The 21,763-nt window shown below is 42.2% G+C and overlaps 1 protein-coding gene across 4 annotated transcripts in view; it reads right to left on the bottom strand.

Annotated features, from left to right (window-relative positions):
• The window catches only part of DENND1A (DENN domain containing 1A), a 266,540-nt gene that overhangs the window by 220,395 nt on the left and 24,382 nt on the right, over positions 1-21,763 (bottom strand). The window lies entirely within an intron of this gene.

Here is a 21,763-nt window from a genome sequence, read left to right as displayed (position 1 = left end):
TGCTCTCCACCCCCCAGTGCTGGCCCTGGGGCCTGGGCTATGCCTGACTAGCTCCCTGCTGCTGCAAGAGTGTTCATTCCAACCTCCTTGTTTCAACACTCACACTTGTGGCAATATAGAATTCACCTACAGCACTTATTCTCCCACCTCACCGCTACTTATTTATTACATTTATATTCCACTTTTCTACATCTTCAGTCTTAAAGCAGCATGTGCATTGCTCCAAGACACTGACAAGACCAAGACCCGCTTAGCCTCAGTAAGGTGGCTGACTCTTCTGCGGTCTGTCCCTGATGGTTGGGCTGGTTGCTGCCTGCCATCACCTCTGCAACAAGTGAGCTCTGGGGAAAGGCCTTATCTCAGGGCAACTGGGACTGCGGTCCTCCTGACTCATTTCCCTTCCAGTCCTACCATTCCCAAGTCTGAGGCCAGTAGCGAGTCCTGCCACAATCCCCATTCACCCAATAGCCTATGCGGTTGGCCATACAATGCACTGTGCATCCTTATGCATAGGTTCCCTTGAGCTACATGCGCATCCACCTCAGTTCTGCCTTCTGGAATCAAGGTGAAGGCCTCAAAACACATGTAATCCCATACTAAATGGAAACAGGAAGAGTCTGTATTTGAAAACTACAAAGAGTTTTAGATTCTGGCAACAACAACAACATGCATCCTACCAACCAGCTATTTCCTCCACTTTGTTGAGCTCCTTCTCCGAAGGTAAACTGAGAAAAAGTTACAAAGATCCTTCCAACTCCATAGGAAATGCTGAACACCTGCTTGGATGCATGTTCTTGCTTCCCAATCAATCTTTAATGGCATTGATCAAATTCAAGAAATGCCTTTCACCTCTGAGAAATGATTGTGGGGAGGGGAGTTGCAGAAGCTCAAAGAAAGACAACGAAGAGGAAGGAGATCTGTTCATAAGTGGGCTTTTGTAATCAAATCCGACAGCTCCGTTCAGGGCACATTTATACTGCTAGTATTACACCGTCAACATAGCCATCCAACACATGCTGGATATGTTTGCCATCTTGCACACAGCCAATAGAATTGACAGATTTTGAGGGGGGGGGGATGGAAGCAGCTTGAATGGGGCAATTTAGAAGTAGTACCAGCCAAGAAATATCATGAATAGAATGCAGATTAGGAAGATGCTATTCAAATCCAAGTCCCACCCATTGTGAGTCATGGGCAATTTATGCTATACGTAGAAATCAGCCCAGATTTGAACTTCTCATTTATTCTATTTCAGGAAGCCCTAGTACAGATAGTAAATAATTTAGAGTACAAGCATTTTGAGAACACTGCAAGCACAGAGAAGTGCAGCTCCAGGACTTTTTCAGAACAGGACTATTGATGTCATCTGCCAGTACATCCAGGGTAACTCATCCAGGGTAACTGATGGACACTCCTTGTTCTACCAACTGAATGAGGTGAGAATGAAGCTTTCAAGATTGTGTGGGACACATTAGCACAGGGTAACCCAGAGAATCTAAAAAGCAGAGACATCACCTTGCCAACAAAGATCCATAAAGCTATGGTTTTCCCAGTAGTGACGTATGGAAGTGAGAGCTGGACCATAAAGAAGGCTGATCGCCAAAGAATTGATGCTTTTGAATTATGGTGCTGGAGGAGACTCTTGAGAGTCCCATGGACTGCAAGAAGATCAAACGTATCTATTCTTAAGGAAATCAGCCCTGAGTGCTCACTGGAAGGACAGATCCTGAAGCTGAGGCTCCAATATTTTGGCCACCTCATGAGAAGAGAAGACTCCCTGGAGAAGACCCTGATGTTGGGAAAGATGGAGGGCGCAAGGAGTAGGGGACGACAGAGAACGAGATGGTTGGACAGTGTTCTCGAAGCTACCAGCATGAGTTTGACCAAACTGCGGGAGGCAGTGGAAGACAGGAGTGCCTGGCGTGCTCTGGTCCACGGGGTCACAAAGAGCTGGACACGACTAAACGACTAAACGACAACAACCCAGAGAATGGGGAAAACAAAATAAAAAGCAGAGGCTGGATAGTGGTCTTTTCATGATTCAGACTTCATGCTAACAGTTTTGGTGGTAATCCTGCTCTGAAAGATTATTTATATTTCTAACTAAAAGGTAAAGGGACTGCATTTCAGAATTGTGAGTTCAATAGAGCTTACCTCCATGAAACTTTGCAAAAGATTGCAGCCAGGCATTGATTGCACTTTATACATGACAAGGATGAAGACTATATGACTAGCTACATCTCTGACAATCATGGACCCTTAGTTCTCAAGGTAGGAATCCTGAACTCATCTGGAGAAAATTAAGATCCAATGGAAGAGGCTGTGACTGGCCCAAGGTCCACCAGTGAGCTTCATAGAATCATAGAATGGTATGATGGAGAAGGGATTTGAACCCTGGTCTTTTCCAGGTCCTACTCCAACACTCTAACCACTACACAATGACTTGCTAGTGTCCTTCTGCTATGGGGATTTGATGTTTTAATGTGTTGTAAACTGCTTTGAGATTTTTTTCTTTAAAATATAAAGCAGTATAGAAATGAAATTACTGCTAAAATAACAGGCATACCAATGTCTCAGAAGCCCAAATTTTAAAAAGGCAGTGCTCCCAAATTGGCTCTGTTTCCTCTTGCTGTGTGGTACTAAGTAGCATTTAAAATGCAGGATCCAGGATTTTAAGTTCACCACTGAAAGGTAGATTTGGCTCCTACTGAAGAGGGCACGAATAGGATAACTGCTTCCATAAGTTTCAGCAATGATTCAGTCTCTTTAAATCTGCCACACGTAGGCATTAAACTCCACACCCACCCACACCCAACTCTGCATGCACCCACACAGAGCATTATGAAAGACTAACAAAAATGCATTGATATCTGCTAGTACTCATTTCACAAACACCTTCCTAACGGAGCCCAGGTTCGCTCAGAACACAAAGTAAGGCTCTCAATGATAGAAGCTTAGACGATGAGGCTCAGGCCTACAAGTTAGTCTACAAAGAATTAACTGGATTAATTAGCAAGGGATTTGAGAAGCAGTGTGGAACTAGGAAACCAAATTGTTTAAATGCTTTGGCACAATATCAAGGTTTCCAGGCAGCCCCAGTGCTGCATTCGGTTCTTTCTGCTCAATGTTTTAACACATTTAACCTGACGGAGGTACTTTATCATGAGATCTGAATGGCACTGTCAAAATACAAATGAAATGAAATGAAATGAAAATGCCACAAGCTGTTAGAAATTTTACCAATATGCAGGAGCCCAGGCAACATTAATTAAAAATCAATAGCTTTGAACATGAATAGATCTTGTCTCTGGTAAGCTATTTCTCTATAATAATGTGAAAATTTGGGGAGGGAAGCAGAGAATAGATAGGCAACACAAATGTTGTTTCTATTACGCTGAGAAAATTGACCAAAACAAAGCTTGAGGAAAAAGCAAAAGAGAGAGAGTTGCAAAGCTATGAATGCTAGAAAGGAAACCCTGGTGCATGAACGCATGGAATGTTTCCCCCATGCGCATAACTGGGTAGAAATAGCCAGACCCAGAGCGCTTGGGCAAATGAGTCTCCAGGAAGTACATTCCTTGTTTTTTATCACTAATTGTGTCAAGAAAGGCAGAAAACAAGGACTTTCTCAATAGGCCTCTTCCCCACTTTCTACTATACATCACCATTATTTTCAGTCTGTATGGCTTTGCAAAATGGAAGGCAAAATGCAAGTGTCTTCTATAGTACGAAGTTCACAATATAGAATAAAAGATATGAGACACCCCCCGCCTCCCCCCAAAAGGAAGAAGAATCACCAGCACAACACTACAAAGATAAATGCCTGGAGCACAGCAGAAAGAACTGGGCTTACTAGCCACGGCGAGTATTGTTCATATCAGCATTTATTACCCGCCCTTCACTTTAAGGTCCCAGAGTGGGTTACAGCAATTTAAAATACAACATTAAAGAAACTTGCCCCAAAATGAAATTAAAAAACATTGTGCTGGCCCTGAATATTTAGATTTGTGGTGCCGAAGGCTAAAGAGGCGTGTCTTCAGCATTCGCCAAAAATTGTACATTGAACTTGCCAGAAGCACCTTAGTGGGGAGGGAGCTCCTCAACTAAGGGGCTGCCACAGAGAATGCGCTCCCCCGGGCCACAATCCCCCAAATTTCTGAGGGAAGAGGAACTACCAAGAGGGCACCCTTTGCCAATCTTAACATCCAAAGGGGTTTCATAGAATTGTAGAGTTGAAAAGAACCCTGAGGATCATCTGGTCCATATAAGGATCCAACTTGCAACCTTGGAGTCACCAGCACCATGCTCTCCAACTGAGGGATAGCTTGTGTTGTGATAATCCCTGCTTCCTAAAAAAAAACTTTTTTCAAAACAAGAGGACTTTGGGGCATTGCCACCACATGTGGATAAATGAGCCAGTGGCTTTACGATTTCTCCCACACATAGCTGATATGTTTTTAGTCATTTTACTCAATAATAATGGGTATATTTACCATCAGTGTATAACTAAGTGCATTTTCCTGGATTCTTACTGAAGCAGATTTAAATAGAGCTTTTATCCAGATTCTGTTCTATATAGTATTGTCTAAATGCTCACACAATTTTTTTCTCCTATCATGCCTTTAGAGTTATGAGAAGTGGCAGCATGTCAGAGTTTAATACAGTGGATGCTCGGGTTGCGAATGTGCAGGATGCACGTTCGCAACCCGCAGCGTTCGCAACCCACAGCTGCACGTCTGCACACGCGCAGGTTGCGATTTGACGCTTCTGCGCATGCACGACCGCCAAAACCTGAAAGTAACCCGTTCTGGTACTTCGGGTTTTGGCGGTCCGTAACCCGAAAAAACACAACCTGAAGCATCTGTAACCCGAGGTATGACTGTACCTTTAGATTCGGAAAACAAGGTCTTTACCTAATAGATTGTAAGTAAAAATTAGCTTTTCAAAAGGAATCAATTAACATAATGCCTGTGTTTGGATCATTTGTTGCCTTGGGGAAGCCCAGCCAGATGGGCAGGGTATGTAATAAATTTTTATTCTTAATTCTTATTAACTGCAGGACCTGGTGTGTTACTTGGCATCACAGTCAGTTGCAACTCAGGTTCTATCAGAGGTCATTGGCCTCTTTAAAAATATTTGAGCCAAATAAGCCCCACCCCTTCCCACTGTCCAAATAATTTTATTTCATCTTCATTATAAAATAATAGGTAATATATTAAAGGCATCATAGGTGATATTGAAGAGGCTTGTTTTGAGAACCATTCTTTCCAGACCCCAAGGTCAGAGGAGAAAAACGGATTAGGTTAACTAAATATAAGAATTGTTTAATTAACTTCTAAAAAAGGTAAACCACATATCGACTCACTATATTGTTAGGTTTATATAGTGTTGTCTTTGGCAAGCATGGCCTTTCATTGGCATGAATAAATTTAGAGATTAGTACTTGCCATATCTGGAGGCTGCCAAATGGACAAATAATACCCAAAATAAATAAAGTAGGCATGGCAGAAACATCACGTTAACGGTTGTCACTCATCCGAAACAATATAAGGTACATTTATTTCATGTTCTTATTTTTGATATGACTTTTTAATTAGGTGGTTTGTAGTATAGTGTTTCTAATTTTGCCACATGTTTAGGTATTTTTACCCCAAAATATCTAAAATGATTATTTCACAAGTGGAATCCAAATAGCCTGAGCAATGCAAGTTCTGTATCTGGAGGCAAATGGACACACAGGAGTTCAGACTTGGTATAGTTTACCGGAAATCCTGAAACTGTACCATATACTGGTAGTTGTAACTATCTCATCAAAGTGAGAACCGTCCCCAGGAAGAGACAACATTAATGCTATGTCATATGTGAATGTATTAAAACTACATGAGAAGTGTCTGGGACATCTCATCCTCTGATCCCTGGGTCTGTATGGAAGGCCAAAGAGCAGAAGAGACAATGGAACCAGGCCTCTCTCATTTTAGATGGAATGGAAAAACAGAGCGTGGTATCATCCACATATTGATGACATCACTTGATACCACCTAATGACAGCTCGCTTGATTGGACAATGTGGCCTCTCACTATGGCACTGTAGATTGTAATCAGCATATTAAGATGCTTATACATGAGGGATGTACTCCAGTGGGAAACGATGTGATGCCCTTAGCACCTCTACCAACCCACTGATGGAGCCTCCGTCATGCCCACTCCTTCCTCTCCAGTACACAGTGGCTGCCAGCTCCTCCAGTCACCATGCTGATTGATGTGTGCTACATGATGCCATAAAGCTGGTGTGAGGGAACCTGTGGAACCTCCATATATTAATGGGCTCCAAATCCTATCAGTTCCAGCCAGCATGGCCAATGGTCAGGATGACACAAGTCGATGTCAAATAACATCTGCAAGGCTTCAGAGCTTCGTCATACTTGTCAGAGAAAATCTGTTGGCCAAAATCAAGGCACCAACACACATTCAACAGGAATGAGGAGGCCCACTCCACTACTTAAGCATATGGTATATTTCTAAACTATACAGAAAGCAGACCCCAGCACAAAAAGTGACTGTTGCTTTGAGGTTTCCCAATGACCAAGTGGTATTGCATAAATTTTAAGAAATAAATACCGGTAATTGCACAACGTTTCAACAATACTAAAATCCATTTTTATTATGTTGACAGTGGAGAATAAAATTTATGTTGGAAACATTTTTTTACTGACTGCTTTGTCACTATACATTAAAACTCCAGTTTGAAAGCAGTTGGAGTCAGGGGTGATATAATTTGTAAACAGCCTTATAGAGTATCCTTCCAGAAGCTACATCTTCAAAATGGAAGCATTAGATCCACAAACTATTACAATCATGTTAAAATTAGGAAAACATATTAGGGAACTAAATAAATGGCAGAAAAATATTTCTACAGGATGCCAGCCAGGCATTTAAAAAAAAAAGCTTTGGCTGTCACTATTTATAATATGGATGCAAAGGCAACTTTCCAATAAAGCAAGGAACGTTGAAAAGGTGTCCTTTAAGCCTTCCTTTAAGCCATCTTCCATAATGGCATGATTTGCTCTGGACATCATTAAAATGTAAAGTTAATGAGGATTCAACTGCAAACAGAAGAAATGTAACCTATTTTCAGGCAGGAGTTCTAACACTGCAATCAGAGGGAAAGCCACTTTGATGTCTCTTTGTCTCTTCTCATTAATTTTCTTTTAGTTTTTTTTAAAAAAACAAAGGCTGTTTAAACTAAAAAAAAATGCACAGAACTTTAAACACGGTAATTACAGTGAAGCTGCAATGAGGTCATTGGGTTTTTTAAAAGTTTGAAATAAATAAGAGCAAGATGCTTTTAAAAGATGTCAATTCTCCCATTTAACTTCTCTATGGAAAGCTTGCTCAACTATTTATTCCTGGTGCCCAAAATCCTTCTCTGTTAATCTACAGACGTTGTATCCCAATTGCAATGATACTGGGAACGCCAGTGCTGGCAGCAAACAAACCACAGACTGCACAAGGTCAAGACCTTATAGGATGTCCTCCCTTCAACCACCAGAGCTCCATGTTTGCTCTAGCTCCATGTTTGCTCTGGCTTCTACTCTTGGCCCCAACCCAGGTTCCCTTCCGGTGGCCACATCAATCAAGCTGCATTTCTGACGAACTCCACTAGAACTAGCAGATGTCTGTAAAGACATCTTGTTCTGGAGGACACCTTGGATTGGTGAGGACAGGGTGAACCCAACTGCAGGCTGCATTTCAACAGTCCAGGAGGCATCTCCAATGCAATAGCCACCAGCGTTAGAAACACAGATATGAAAGCTAGGAGCTAAATGGCACCTTAAACCAAGTTATGTCGAGTCTTTCCCTTGCCACCAGCACCCTAATGTTTTTAAGAGGGTCTCTTCTCCAGTCTTCAGAGAGTAGCTGGAAGTGGGGAGGTAGAAAAAGGTCCTCCTTGCCTTCCACTCTGCAGTTTTAATCTGAAATCTTAGGCACAGTGGTGCGCCCGTAGCTCAGAAACTGCTTGCGCTACTGTTCCCTGTCAGAGAGCCAGCGTGGTGTAGTGGTGAAGAGCGGTAGTCTCATAATCTGGTGAACCGGGTTCACTTCCCCGCTCCTCCACCTGCAGCTGCTGGGTGACCTTGGGCCAGTCACACTTCTCTGAAGTCTCTCAGCCCCACTCACCTCACAAGAGTGTTTGTTGTGGGGGAGGAAGGGAAAGGAGAATGTGAGCCGCTTTGAGACTCCTGAAGGGGAGTGGAAGGCGGGATATCAAATCCAAACTCTTCTTCTCTTCTTCTGTCACAAAATGCGCCTGGAACAATGGGAGTTTTGAACACTGATCGCCACATGAGATAGAGAAAATGACCACAATTTGAGATTAGAGGGGCACACTGGAAGGAGGGGAAGCTACTGGCTTCTTGTAGTATTCTGGCATTCTTAAGAACAAACACCTCATAAATCTAGCAAAGATATTCACCACTGGATGCTCAGAAGTCAACTTGCATAAATGAAGCGTATGAATTTGCAGTCACTTCACTTCCCCACAAAAGGGAGGAGCAATGGTGTGTTTTTCTAGTATTGTGTCAGCACAGAAGTGTGCATGTGTGAACGCCTTTAAACCAAGGCCCACATTCCCTCAAAGGAAGTGTTGAGGGCCATATGCCAGCAGTGAGTGAGGCCAAAGCATACACAAACTCTGTCCCACTTTCTCTCTCCAACTGATTCTCACCTTGCAGCAGGGAACAACAGCAAGCTGGGCTGCCCTGTCCTGGCTTCACCAGCCCACAATGCCCAAGACCTGATCCCAAACGAAGTATCTTCATCAAGCATAAATGATATTCTGCTCTTTTGTGAACATACAAATGCACGGGTATTGCCCTGGTCCCTATTCAAAACATGAATATAAACTATCCAACCGCATACAGAAAGTGCCAAAAAGAATGGGGAGATTTCTTTCACATGCAGTGGAATTCTGGTAAGGAAAGAAAGTACTGGGAGTGGAAATTAAATGCCAAACTGAAACAAATCTTAGGGTATGAAATTCCCTTCCACAAAGTGTTTTTATTGTTAAGCTATGTGGAAGGGTCAGTGAAACCAGAACATGAAGAAATGGTCTCTTAAAATGCTGGCCACTACCTGAACACCTTTTGCAAAGATGTGAAGATTGACTATCATGCCATCTACTACAAAAGGAATGGGGAGAACCTTGGGAATCTGTTGCAATGACCAAATTGACTCACCATACAAGATTTAAGGAACAAAAACAGTAACGAGATGGAGCAATCTGATTACAGAAGATGATCAATGCTGGTACCAGAACGGTGGACTTTATTGTTTAATATTCAAGATGTTTCCCACTTGACAATGTAAATATAACTCCATATGTGTGAGTATGAATGTAAATATAAATATGTACTTACATTATGTTTTTTATATGCCTGTCATCTTTGTCATATAAAAAACATAATGTAGGTACATATTTCTATTTACATTCATACTCACACATATACTACTTATGTATATATGTATGTATGTATATATATCTATATATATGTATACATATATACACATATATATGTGTATATGTAACTATACATATACTATACATATATAGGTACAGTTATCACCGTATAGTAAAAGCTATGGTTTTCCCAGTAGTGATGCATGGAAGTGAGAGCTGGACCATAAAGAAGGCTGATCGCTGAAGAACTGATGCTTTTGAATTATGGTGCTGGATGAGACTCTTGAGAGTCCCATGGACTGCAAGAAGATCAAACCTCTCCATAATTAAGGAAACCAGCCCTGAGTGCTCACTGGAAGAACAGATCCTGAAGCTGAGGCTCCAATACTTTGGCCACCTCATGAGAAGAGAAGACTCCCTGGAAAAGACCCTGATGCTGTCAAAGATGGAGGGCACAAGGAGAAGAGGACGACAGAGGATGAGGTGGTTGGATGGTGTTCTTGAAGCTACCAGCATGAGTTTGATCAAACTGTGGGAGGCAGTGGAAGGCAGTGGAAGACAGGAGGGCCTGGCGTGCTCTGGTCCAGGGGGTCACAAAGAGTGATAGGGTAGGAGATACTTTACAAAAAAAATTAACACTTTTCTACTCCACCTTTCTTGTGCAGAACTGTAATTTTAAATGTTGTAACACAGTCAAACCAAAGAAGACAGGTGTGGCAATAAACAACAAAACATAAAACACAATCTAACACGTACAGTACAGTTAAAATTTCCTTCCTGAAACAGTCTTCAGCAACCAGCAAAAATAAAAAGGAAGGCAGCAAACTGCACCTCAAGGGGGAATACATTCCTTATCCTGGTGCAGCCACTGACAAGGCCCTTTCTAGTCTCACCCAAAGCTGCTTCATCTTTAGTTGGGACCCAGAGAAGGGCCTCTGCTTCAGATGTCAGGAAGGAGGAGGCAGCTCCTAAGATACAAACATGTACACCTCCATAGATATACCTCGAGTACCTATGAAACAGGGATGGGAATAAGTCAGGAACAAGGCCTGCAAGCCAGTCTTGGCCTGCCAGACCATTTCCCCCAAAGCATGCCCACCCTCTCTGCTTCAAACACACTTTTGAGATGCACCAACACAGCCTGAGTCATGATGAAACAAGTGTGAGGTCTGCCCTAAAGTGTTTGAAACATCCCTCTCTCCTTCACTTAAAGGAGATGGGGAGTGATGCTGCAAACAAGGCTTTGGGTACCCAATGCTAAGCAGGATCACTCTTCCTTCACATCAGCCCATGTGACAGGAAAGCGATTCTGCCAAGCGCTGGGTTGGGTGCACAAGCAACGCTTCGCAAGGCAGCTTCGCCTTTGCAAGCAAAAGCAGCAAACCATCACTTGCAAACTCCATCCTTGTTTCTCCCCCTCCCAGTCAGTGGAGAGGAGAGAAACAAGCTGTTTGACAGCCCAATGCTCAGAGCTTCCTAAAGTGCCAACTTGGGTCTGACAACGTCCCTTGCAATGCAGTTCCCAAGTGGGAACCCTGCCCAAGTGATTTTTACATGTGGGCAACCCCACCCCCACCACACCCCCATCAGATTTGGCCTGCTAGGCTAAATATGTCTCTAGCTCATACTCCTGGAATTATTATTCTTATAGACAGATCTTGAAGCTGAGGCTCCAATACTTTGGCCACCTCCTGAGAAGAGAAGACTCCCTGGAGAAGACCCTGATGTTGGGAAAGATGGAGGGCACAAGGAGAAGGGGACGACAGATGACAAGATGGTTGGACAGTGTTCTCGAAACTACCAGCATGAGTTTGACCAAACTGCGGGAGACAGTGGAAGACAGGAGTGCCTGGCGTGCTCTGGTCCATGGGGTCAAGAAGAGTTGGACATGACTAAATGACTAAACAACAATTATTACTATTACTATCATCATCATCAAAATTTGTATACTGCCCTATACCCGTAGATCTCAGGGCAGTTCACAACATAAAATATTTAAAAACACACAAAACACATAATAAAAATAAGAACAAAACCCAATAATCCCCCGCTCCCACAACACATTTGAAAGGGCATTGGATGTCAATCAGCCAAAGACCTAGTTAAAGAGGAACATTTTGGCCTGGTGCCTAAAGGTGTATAATGAAGGCACCAGCTCAATCTCCCTGGGGAGAACATCCCATAAATGGGGAGCCACTGCAGAAAAGGCCTGTTCCCGTGTTGTCACCCTCCGGACATTTCATGGAGTAGGCACACACAAAAAGGCCTCAGAGAATGATCTCAGGATCCAGGTAGGTTCATGGGCATCTCCAGGAATTAAACCATTTCTTAAACCATGAGGAACTGCTACTATTGTAGGTAAGATGGATTAATGCTGTAACCCAGTAAGGAAACTTCTTATGCCCCAGGCCAGTGCTTCACCCAGAGGGCACGCTTTTAGCATGCTGGATCTCTGCAGGTTTGACATTTGTTCCTCTGCAAAACCATGCTCATAACTCATCTCTTCAAGCATGCTTTTGCACAGGCAAAGAGTTTTTCTCAATTCCAGTTACTATTTGGTAAACATCCACAAGTCCTGACAACATGAAATAAAAACCTAAGCTATCAACTACAAGCCACACTGTGAAATTTACAGTAGTGCATTACTGCATTCAGGAGATCTCCCAAGCTCACTGTTTGATAGGACCATAACTCACAAGAGCCCAGCATGTAAGACCAAAACAGCTCTTTAGAATAACTGGATCAATCTCCACCATGCAATTGAATTAAATTATATACAAAAGGCCTAAGAGCCTGTGTTTTTAAAGGAAAGACGGGAACACCAATGATAACCATGAATTAATGCTCTAACTTCACTTAATTCCTACCTGTAGAGTTAACTGTACACAAATAGCCCACTCAATGCATTGACCTATGCAAACTCTAACTATAAATCAGTATTCATGCTGTTAGTTACAACTCTTCCCTGTTGGTCCTCAAACAGGTATTAATTGGTTCCAGTTAAGTAATTGTGTGTGTGTTTAACTTAGTCCTCTTCAGGCTGAAGAAGTGAATAAAAGGGTGCATTCATTTCACATGGAATACCAACACACACAACAGTATTACACACAGCAGCGTTTCTCCCTTCCTCATTTTATCATCTTCCCAACAAGCTGGAGCGTTCAAACATCATGTTCAGCAATGGAGCTGACAAAGCCAGACCATGGGTGGACTACAGGAGCCAGCTCACAGGACCTCTGTAAACAGTGTCGGAAATTCCCCAGACAGCAGGCACCTTTTGCATCTGGCGCAGGTCGAATTGCAACCATGCGGTTGGCAACTTACATCTCCATCTGGCTGGTCTCCTTAAGCAGGAAAGCATAAGAGCTTATTTATTGCATTTATATCCCACTTTCTTCTCCAAGGAGTATGTGGTTCACCCCCACCCCGTCCTCAGTCAATCCCTTTGAGGTAGGCTAAGAGGCTGTGACTGGCCCAAGATCATCCAGCGAGCTTCATAGAATCATAGAATTGTATGACAGAGTGAACCCTGATCTCCCAGGTCTGACACTCTAACCACTACTAGTGTCCTTCTGCTATGGGGAAGCTATATAAATTAAGTAGGTAAAATAAAGATTGGGAAAGCAAAACGTCACTTAGAGAAGGACCCGAAATATTTTCCTTGAAGGTTGAATTTGTTTTATTCTGGATTGTTTCATTTGATTATAATGTGTTATAAACTGCTTTGATATTCCTTCCAGTAGCACCTTAAAGACCAACTAAGTTAGTTCTTGGTATACCAAGAACTAACTTAGTTGGTCTTTAAGGTGCTACTGGAAGGAATTTTTTTTGTTTTGACTATGGCAGACCAACACGGCTACCTATGTGCTTTGATATTGTTTCTTTAAAATATAAAGCATATTATTATTATTATTATTATTATTATTATTATTATTATTACAGTGGTACCTCAGGTTACATATGCTTCAGGTTACATACACTTCAGGTTACAGACTCCACTAACCCAGAAATAGTACCTCGGGTTAAGAACTTTGCTTCAGGATGAGAACAGAAATCGTGCAGTGGCAGCGCGGCAGCAGGAGGCCCCATTAGCTAAAGTGGTGCTTCAGGTTAATAACAGTTTCAGGTTAAGAACGGACCTCTGGAACGAATTAAGTACTCAACCCAAGGTACCACTGTATTTTTATTAAATGGTGCCTGGACAATCCGTTGTGGTGGCCATACTTAGGTTTAAGGTGCCATTGGCACCTTACATACCTGAGCTTAAATATCTGAGCTTCTAACACTGCTCTGTAAGGTTCTCCCAAACTACAAACTCCCAAGATCCCTGACCACTGGCCATGCTGGCTAGGACTGACGGGAGTTCATCAACATCTGCAGAGTCACAGGTTCCCCACCACTGTGGGCACCACCTGCCCAAGTTCTCCTGTCTGACCGGCAATTACAGACACAGAGGAGCTATATCCTACTGAATCCTGAACTGTGCAAGTCTATGCAGTTTGCTATCACTCTTACTCAGATGCCGATGTCGAGGCACCATCAAGTCATGTCTCCATAGTAAGGGAAATCACACGGAACATACTGCTTTGTGTGGTGGACCCAAAGCCACAAAACTTTCATCTAGCAAAAGCAAAGGCCAGTGGTGCTCCGAAACCCAACAGGAAAACCTTCTTAGGGTGCAGATTTTTAAAGCCCCTTATAGCACATTTAGCTAAATAAATGGCTGAAAACCAGCCCTCTGAGTTAGGCAATCAGTAAATTCCAGCTTTCAGTAAGAGCATCTCTCTCCCTGTAACATTTCTCGAAACTATCCCATAAACTGCTTGGTTAATGCTTCAGTTATGAGGGGGCAACCACGGTGGTGTGTGTGTGTGTGTGTGTGTGTTTCCAACCTATTTTCAGATGTTATCACAAATACCCCGTTAAAGACTACCCACAGGGCACTCCACAGAGCTCACAGCCCTCTCCATTAAGCATGAAAGGAAGACGGTTCGTTTCAAACAATACTTTAGGGTAAGATTCCCTAATTGGCAGCAGCTGAATGATCTAGGCTTCTAAGCTGATGCACATGGCAAACTTGGTTTCAGGATACTCCTCTGGCAAGTTATCAAACTAGAGAAGGAGGGAAAGGAGAAGAGACAAAACACAGTTCATGGGCGAAGCCTGAACTACTGACATTTCCAATTCCAGAAAAGATTTCACAATTGCCTGGGTACTTTACGTTCAGCGTCTAAAAAGTAAATAAGATTCATAGCCCACGTCACTTGTGTCATTCAACAGACTCGAAGCCAGAGACAGACACACTTCTACCTACTCTATGACACATCCTTTGTAGTACCTCCACAGCAGACTTCACCAACCTAGTGCCCTCCAGATATTTTGGAATACAACTCCCAGCAGCTCTAACCAGCGTGGCTGAGTTGTAGTCCAAACCATGTGCAGGGCACCAGGCTGATGAAGGCTACTGTGGAGACTTCAAGAAGCTGGTCATATATTTAAACAATTCATTTGTTTAAAAGTGCCCCATGCTTCCAATACATTGCATCATCACTGGACTTCACTGCCAAAAGTCAGCCCATGCATAAAAAGCCAATGCCCTTTGTACACTTAGAAACAGTTTAATTGATAACATTCCAACCAGAGTCTACCCTTTCCTTAAAACTAGACTTAAGACCATTAATGCAATCAACAACAGATTTATGCAAAGTATATTCAAAGCATGGAAGGAGAAAACAGAAATATTGCCTCTAGGTTTATCCTCCTTGCTCCCCTTGGCTTTCCAACCACTATTTAACAACTTTTTTTGACAATTCTCTGCAATATGGTGGAAAAGCAAACAACTATACCTTTTAATTGACTTTTACAAGGTCAGTTACCCATTAATAGGTCATGAATTGCAAACTAAAATAGGAGAAATTCAAATATTCTGGCTACTTCGTTATCAATTGCAAACTTTTTTATCCAACCCAACTGTGAAAATAACAGCCACAAGACAACTAGTCCCTTTTGATAAACTCCTAGCTACAGGAGGTAGAGCGAAGGTGTCTGTAATTTATAAAATATTACTCCAAAATATTGTAGGATTTCCCAATGTAATTAAATAACAATGGGAAATAGATTTAGGTCAAGAAATAGATTTAACTCAACACAATGGTCTAAACTGCCTTTTAAATCAATTTCTGCCAGTATAAAGGAGCTAACGTTAAAACTTAACCCCAAGAAAACCAGCACAGATACACCCAGGAGTGGCAGCCATATGTTGGTGAAGGTGCCTATCTATAGGTACATATTTTCATATATGGTGGGAATGTGCCAAAATCCAACAGTTCTTGTTGTCAGGTTTACATGAGATTAGCAAAATTACTAAGCAGAAAACAGAAATAATACCAGAACTAGCTTTACTGAATATATTTCAATGTAATAATGCAAATCTGCTTAATAAAGAACTCATTTGTCATTTGCTATCAGCAGCTAGAAATATAGCTAGATATTGGAAAAATCTCTCATGGGTGAATGTAGACAATTGCTATAAAAGTATATGGGATATCGCTCTACTGGAAAAACTAAGAAATAAGTTACAGTTGTTAAGAGAACAGAAACAAAAGGATAACTTAACAACTACCTGCTGTAATTTTATTATGCATGCAAGTCTTCCAGGTAATAATCAAACCCCTCCCCCCAACAGCATACAACTCAATATGGCTAGAATAATCCTACAAAAAGAAATAATTCTGGGCATCCACGTTCTCCTTTCCCCAGGTTCTCTCTTTCCTACCACATTCATAACCATATTCATATTTATACAGTGGTACCTCGGGTTAAGTACTTAATTCGTTCCAGAGGTCTGTTCTTAACCTGAAACTGTTCTCAACCTGAAGCACCACTTTAGCTAATGTGGCCTCTTGCTGCCGCCACACGATTTCTGTTCTCATCCTGAAGCAAAGTTCTTAACCTGAAGCACTATTTCTGGTTTAGCAGAGTCTGACCCGAGGTACCACTGTATTCAAATTTATATAAATATATCTAACTTTTATATACTAACAAAGGCAGCATTTAATCTATTAATAATCATCCCTGATCCAGACTCATTTTATAATTAGAAAAATTCCACTCAAATAATGTAACCAAGTGTATCTGAATGTTGCATGATTTTCAATTCATAGATCCTTTATCTTTCTCTACCCTTTTTTAATTTCCTTTCCTTTTCTCTCTTTTATGTTTTTCTTTTCTTATTGATAATTAAATAACTATAATATCTCAATCAGAAGCACTTATTTTTTCTATACAACCTAGACTGAGAATGTGTAAGTGTTATGCACTCTTCAATTGTTAAAAACTGAATAAAAATTCTTTTAAGATATAAAATAAAATAAAATGGTTTCACAACCCTTCTAAAAAGATGCTCAAAGAAAATTAAACTCCAGAACTGCAGGAGTAACCAATAAGAATGCCTCTTGCCATATGCATAAGGTTATAATGATATTCCTGGAAATTATTCACTGTTCAGCTCAGGAGGTGAAATCAGAACACGGGCGCTCAGGTGGTCTCTTGGGTATACGAGGCTCAAGCCATTTAGTGTCAAGCCCACAGCCCCATCATTGCACCCAAAAGTCAACAGGAAGCCGGGGGAAGGGCTACTGTACAGTAAAACACTCTACTTTCTGCATTAGAGCATTCAGTCATATAGGGCAGCCACACACAGTTCCTGATACAGAAAGCTTAGCCTTGAAACTAAATACAGTGGTACCTCAGGTTACCGCCTGCTTCTTGGGAGAAAAGCAATGACAAACCTAGACAGCATCTTAAAAAGCAGAGGCATCATCTTGCCAACAAAGGTCCATATAGTAAAAGCTATGGTTTTCCCAGTAGTGATGTATGGAAGTGAGAGCTGGACCATCAAGAAGGCTGATCGCCGAAGCATGAATGCTTTTGAATCCTGGTGCTGGAGGAGACTCTTGAGAATCCCATGGACTGCAAGAAGATCAAACCTCTCCATTCTGAAGGAAATCAGCCCTGAGTGCTCACTGGAAGGACAGATCCTGAAGCTGAGGCTCCAAGACTTTGGCCACCTCATGAGAAGAGAAGACTCCCTGGAAAAGACCCTGATGTTGGGAAAGATGGAGGGCACAAGGAGAAGGGGACGACGGAGGACAAGATGTTGGGACAGTGTTCTCGAAGCTACCAGCATGAGTTTGACCAGGCTGCGGGAGGCAGTGGAAGACAGGAGAGCCTGGGGTGCTCTGGTCCAGGAGGTCACGAAGAGTCAGACACAACTAAACGACTAAACAACAACAACAACTCAGGTTACATACGCTTAAGGTTACAGACTCCACTAACCCAGAAATAGTACCTCAGGTTAAGAACTTTGCTTCAGGATGAGAACAGAAATTGTGCTCCGGCGGCACAGCGGCAGCAGGAGGCCCCATTAGCTAAAGTGGTGCTTCAGGTTAAGAACAGTTCAGGTTAAGAACGGACCTCCGGAACAAATTAACTACTTGACCCGAGATAGCACTGTATATTAGTCTGAAGCAGTATGTGAATCTACTGCTACCATGTATTACAATGGTACAAAATGTTTACTTCTGTTTCTAATTCACTTTTCCATAACCAAAGAAAACTTCAATGTAGGCACTTTGGCCAAATGGCATCCACTTATGCTTTTAAAAACAACTTTTTATAGACCTTAGTATTATTCACCCAAGTAGTGGCATTCTTGTGAAATAACTCAAGCTGACTAGCATTTTTCCTGGAGTACTCCAGCAAATACAACATGGACTTGGTTTTCTGCGTTCCAGAAATATCTAGTATAATGAAATGTCCCTGAACAGCTGCTCTCTAAAGCAGTGGATGGTCATAAAGGCCTGAGTTGAAAATAGAATATCGCTGTACAACATTAAGTTAAACATCTTAATCACTGCCCTTATTAATCTATGGGGAGTCTGCTTTAAAGTCATTAGTTCATTGTTTCTTTTTAATCTCAATGACTCTCTAATTAAAGTTCTTCCCTAGTCACAGAATTATCTATAGTGAGATATAACAGCTAACTTCAGGTGCATTAAGCTGAAAGCAAAAAATTAACACTCATTAACAAGATTATCTGTTGTGATTAAAGAAGCACAAACAAGGAAAACTGTTTGCAAATTTTGTGAATGAGTGGAAGAGAGTTTAAAACAATACCTTTAAATTAAACTTTTTTTTGTTTTTACCAAACCCATGCAACCCATCGACTCTATTCAAAAGAGAGAAAAACTCTGTTTGCGTCTAGATATTTCAATGCAACTCCTGAAAATCATAAAGAAGCCTGTTCACAAGCACTTAATTGCAAAAAGTGCTTCATCAGCAGATCCTTAATGCTTTAGCGCTCCCAAAATACTCAACAAGATCTGAAGTGGAATCTCTTCATTCTACTTAGTGAGGCAGACTCTTCATAGGTGCATGGGAAACCACGTTAAAAACAAAAAACAAACACAAGGGAATGAAGGGACACGAATAACTTTTATATATATATATATATTTTAAAAAACCATTAAAAAGTAAATTTCAACCTGCTAAGAAATTTTGAGCTTAGCAGTAAAATTTCCACACACTGCTAAGGTGGAACTGGCTGTCAGATTTCTCACCCGTCTCCGTCGTGAAAAGAAAAACTGACAGATCACAGGAGTTTGCCTTTGTAAACCAATTCGGGAACTTTCATGCTTCTTATTTGTTAGGTCAAAGGTTAAATTGCTGACCTCTGACCTCCTGCTTAGCCGCCTTTCCCTTTTTCTGTAAAGCTTTATTTCTGGCCTGTATTTACATGGATTAGTCTCTTTTCACGCTAAGAAGGAATCTGTTCAAAGCCAAAGCCTTCGTTCTGCTTCTACAAAAAGCAGCCACAATTATTCAGTACCAGACAATGACCATATTGTGGGTTTACCAAAAAAAAGAGAGAGGGGAAAAAGAAAAACACCACCTCAGCCATGGCGAGGCCCCTTCTTACTGCACAAAACAATGGGCAGGGGGACAAAGTCTTATCCTGCATTCAGAAGAAAGCAAACAAAGCCAGCCCACTGTGAACTTGATGAAGATGTCAAGCTCTCTTTAAAAATATAAAAATCAACAAAAGGAGGGGTTTTTTCCTCTTGTGCAAAAAGAGAGGAGGAGGAGGAGGAGGAGGAGGAGGAGGAGGAGGAGGAGGAGAAGAAGAAGAAGAAGAAGAAGAAGAAGAAGAAGAAGAAGAAGAAGAAGAAGAAGAAGAAGAAGTATTGTGACCAGGAGGTCCTTCTTTCTGGTTAAACAGTCCTCATCAGCACAGCAATAAATGTTGCTCTGAATTGTAGGCTGAAGTAGAAGAAAATCACTGCAATGCAAAATGATAACAACAGCTTGTTGCTGCTATTAAGGAAGCTACAATGTGTGAACAATGTCAAGGTGTGTAATTTCCTCATGCCCACCCCAGACTTTACCATGCCCCTCCAATTTTTGAACAGGTGTGGATGTGGGTGTCTGACATTTTTCTGGCTCTTTACGTCACAGCCAGACATTAAGAACCACCACCTCTCCCCAAGTAGTGGATGGAACACACAAAATCTCTAAAACGGTCATCAAGAAGGGAGGAGTCCAAGGTACATTTATCGCACCCAGAGTGTCTTGAGACCACCTGGTGCCTCCAAAACACCTTCACATACATTCTCTCAGGAAACTTAGCAACCACCTTGAAAGGCGGGTCAATATTATCCCCATGTTGCAGAGGAGGTGCTGAGAGATTAGCAAGCTGCTTGTCATAAAGCAAATGACAGAAAATTCACGACAGAGACCGTATTTGAACAGGGGTCTTATGTAACAACATGGAGTCCAAGTGGAAGGATTGGTGCCTGGGGCACCAGGAGAGTGGCCACAATCCGTCAGAACCAAGCTGCCACAAGATGTGGGGGTGGCCATACAGTATGCTGTCTTTAAAGGGGGTCGTAGCTCAGCAGACAAGCAGCTGCTCTACGCGCAGAATGTCCAGGATCTCATCTCAGGTAGGAAGGCTACATAAAGAAGAAGTCCTCTCCCCTGGAAAGCTGCTACCCCTCAGGGTGGACTGGATGGACCAACAGTCTACCACAGGATAAAGCAGCTTTACCTGCTCACAGACCAGGTAATGGAGAGCAGATCTACCAGCAATTATTAGCTGTGCAAACTAAATGGCAACTTCATGTAGCATACCACTGAATTCAACTTGCTGGGGAGTAATGGTGTCAGGAACTGCTGATCTATGTGGTATCTATGTGGTAAGCCACATAATTTCTGCCTACTGGGGAAGAACTATCTGATCTGTATTCACCCATCCAGGCTGACCTGTGACTCCTAGCAGGCAAGAAGAAGTATGAACGACTTCCTTTTCCAGCTGAGTCTTACCTGAGCAGCAGGGTCTACCTGAGCTCTAGCATGTCCTGCATTGCTGGTCTTGCTTTTCATCCTGACTCCTGGCTTCTTCTGCCTACTGGTTTGCCCTCGGATTCCAATTACTCGACAGTCCTAGCTCCCAGTTCCCAGCGCCTGGCTCCTTCCAGACTGCTGCCATGGCCACACCCCCACAAACGAGTGTAGAGAGGACTGCTGCCTTTATGTCCAGCTTACGGGCTTCCCAGAGTCATCTATCTAGCCACTATCTGAAACAGGATGTTGTACTGGCTGTGCTCCTGGTCTGTGATCCAACAGAGTTCTTATAAACTCATAATCCAAGTAGTGTTCATGTCCATTTTTTCAGGCCAAGTTTTCACTTCACTGTCACCTGTGGAAGTCCTACCACAGGAGATGAGGGAGCTGCAAAGATGTACCTGGTGATATCTCCCAGCAGAGCTTGGGACTTTTGATTATTTTTAGGTAGACCTTGTGTGATCTGCTGAGTAAAATAAAGCTGTTGCTATGCAGAGGTCAGAACACAAAGTAGGAAACTCTTAGTTCCACCAACTACTCAGCCAGCTTCCAGCAGGAATCAGATTATGGGTACACACTGCACTCTGAGCCAGTTCAAATGCAAATTCTCTCAAACAAGGATAGACTCCCTCAGAGTTAATAATTTCCCCAGGAAGATTCATCTCCCTTTTCAACCTACTAGTATGTTTTGGAGAAAAGAAACGAAACACAGAGAGAGACTTAGCAGCTAGGCCTTTTAAATCCCTTTGTTGTAAAAGGAAGCAGCCGAAACTGCCATTTCCTTTACTAATCCCGGGGAACATTGAGCACCCCGCCCCCCCCCCGGCCCCGTAACACGCTCATCACTTCATCCTTGTGTTATGTACCACATTTAGGTTTCCAACTTAAAGCCATACGGGGTGT

Source organism: Podarcis gaigeae (genome assembly GCF_964106915.1).
Source record: "Podarcis gaigeae genome assembly, chromosome: Z".
In the NCBI taxonomy this organism is placed as follows: Eukaryota; Metazoa; Chordata; class Lepidosauria; order Squamata; family Lacertidae; genus Podarcis; species Podarcis gaigeae.
Note: the sequence above shows the minus strand (reverse complement) of the source record. Positions and strands in the feature narration are given on the sequence as shown.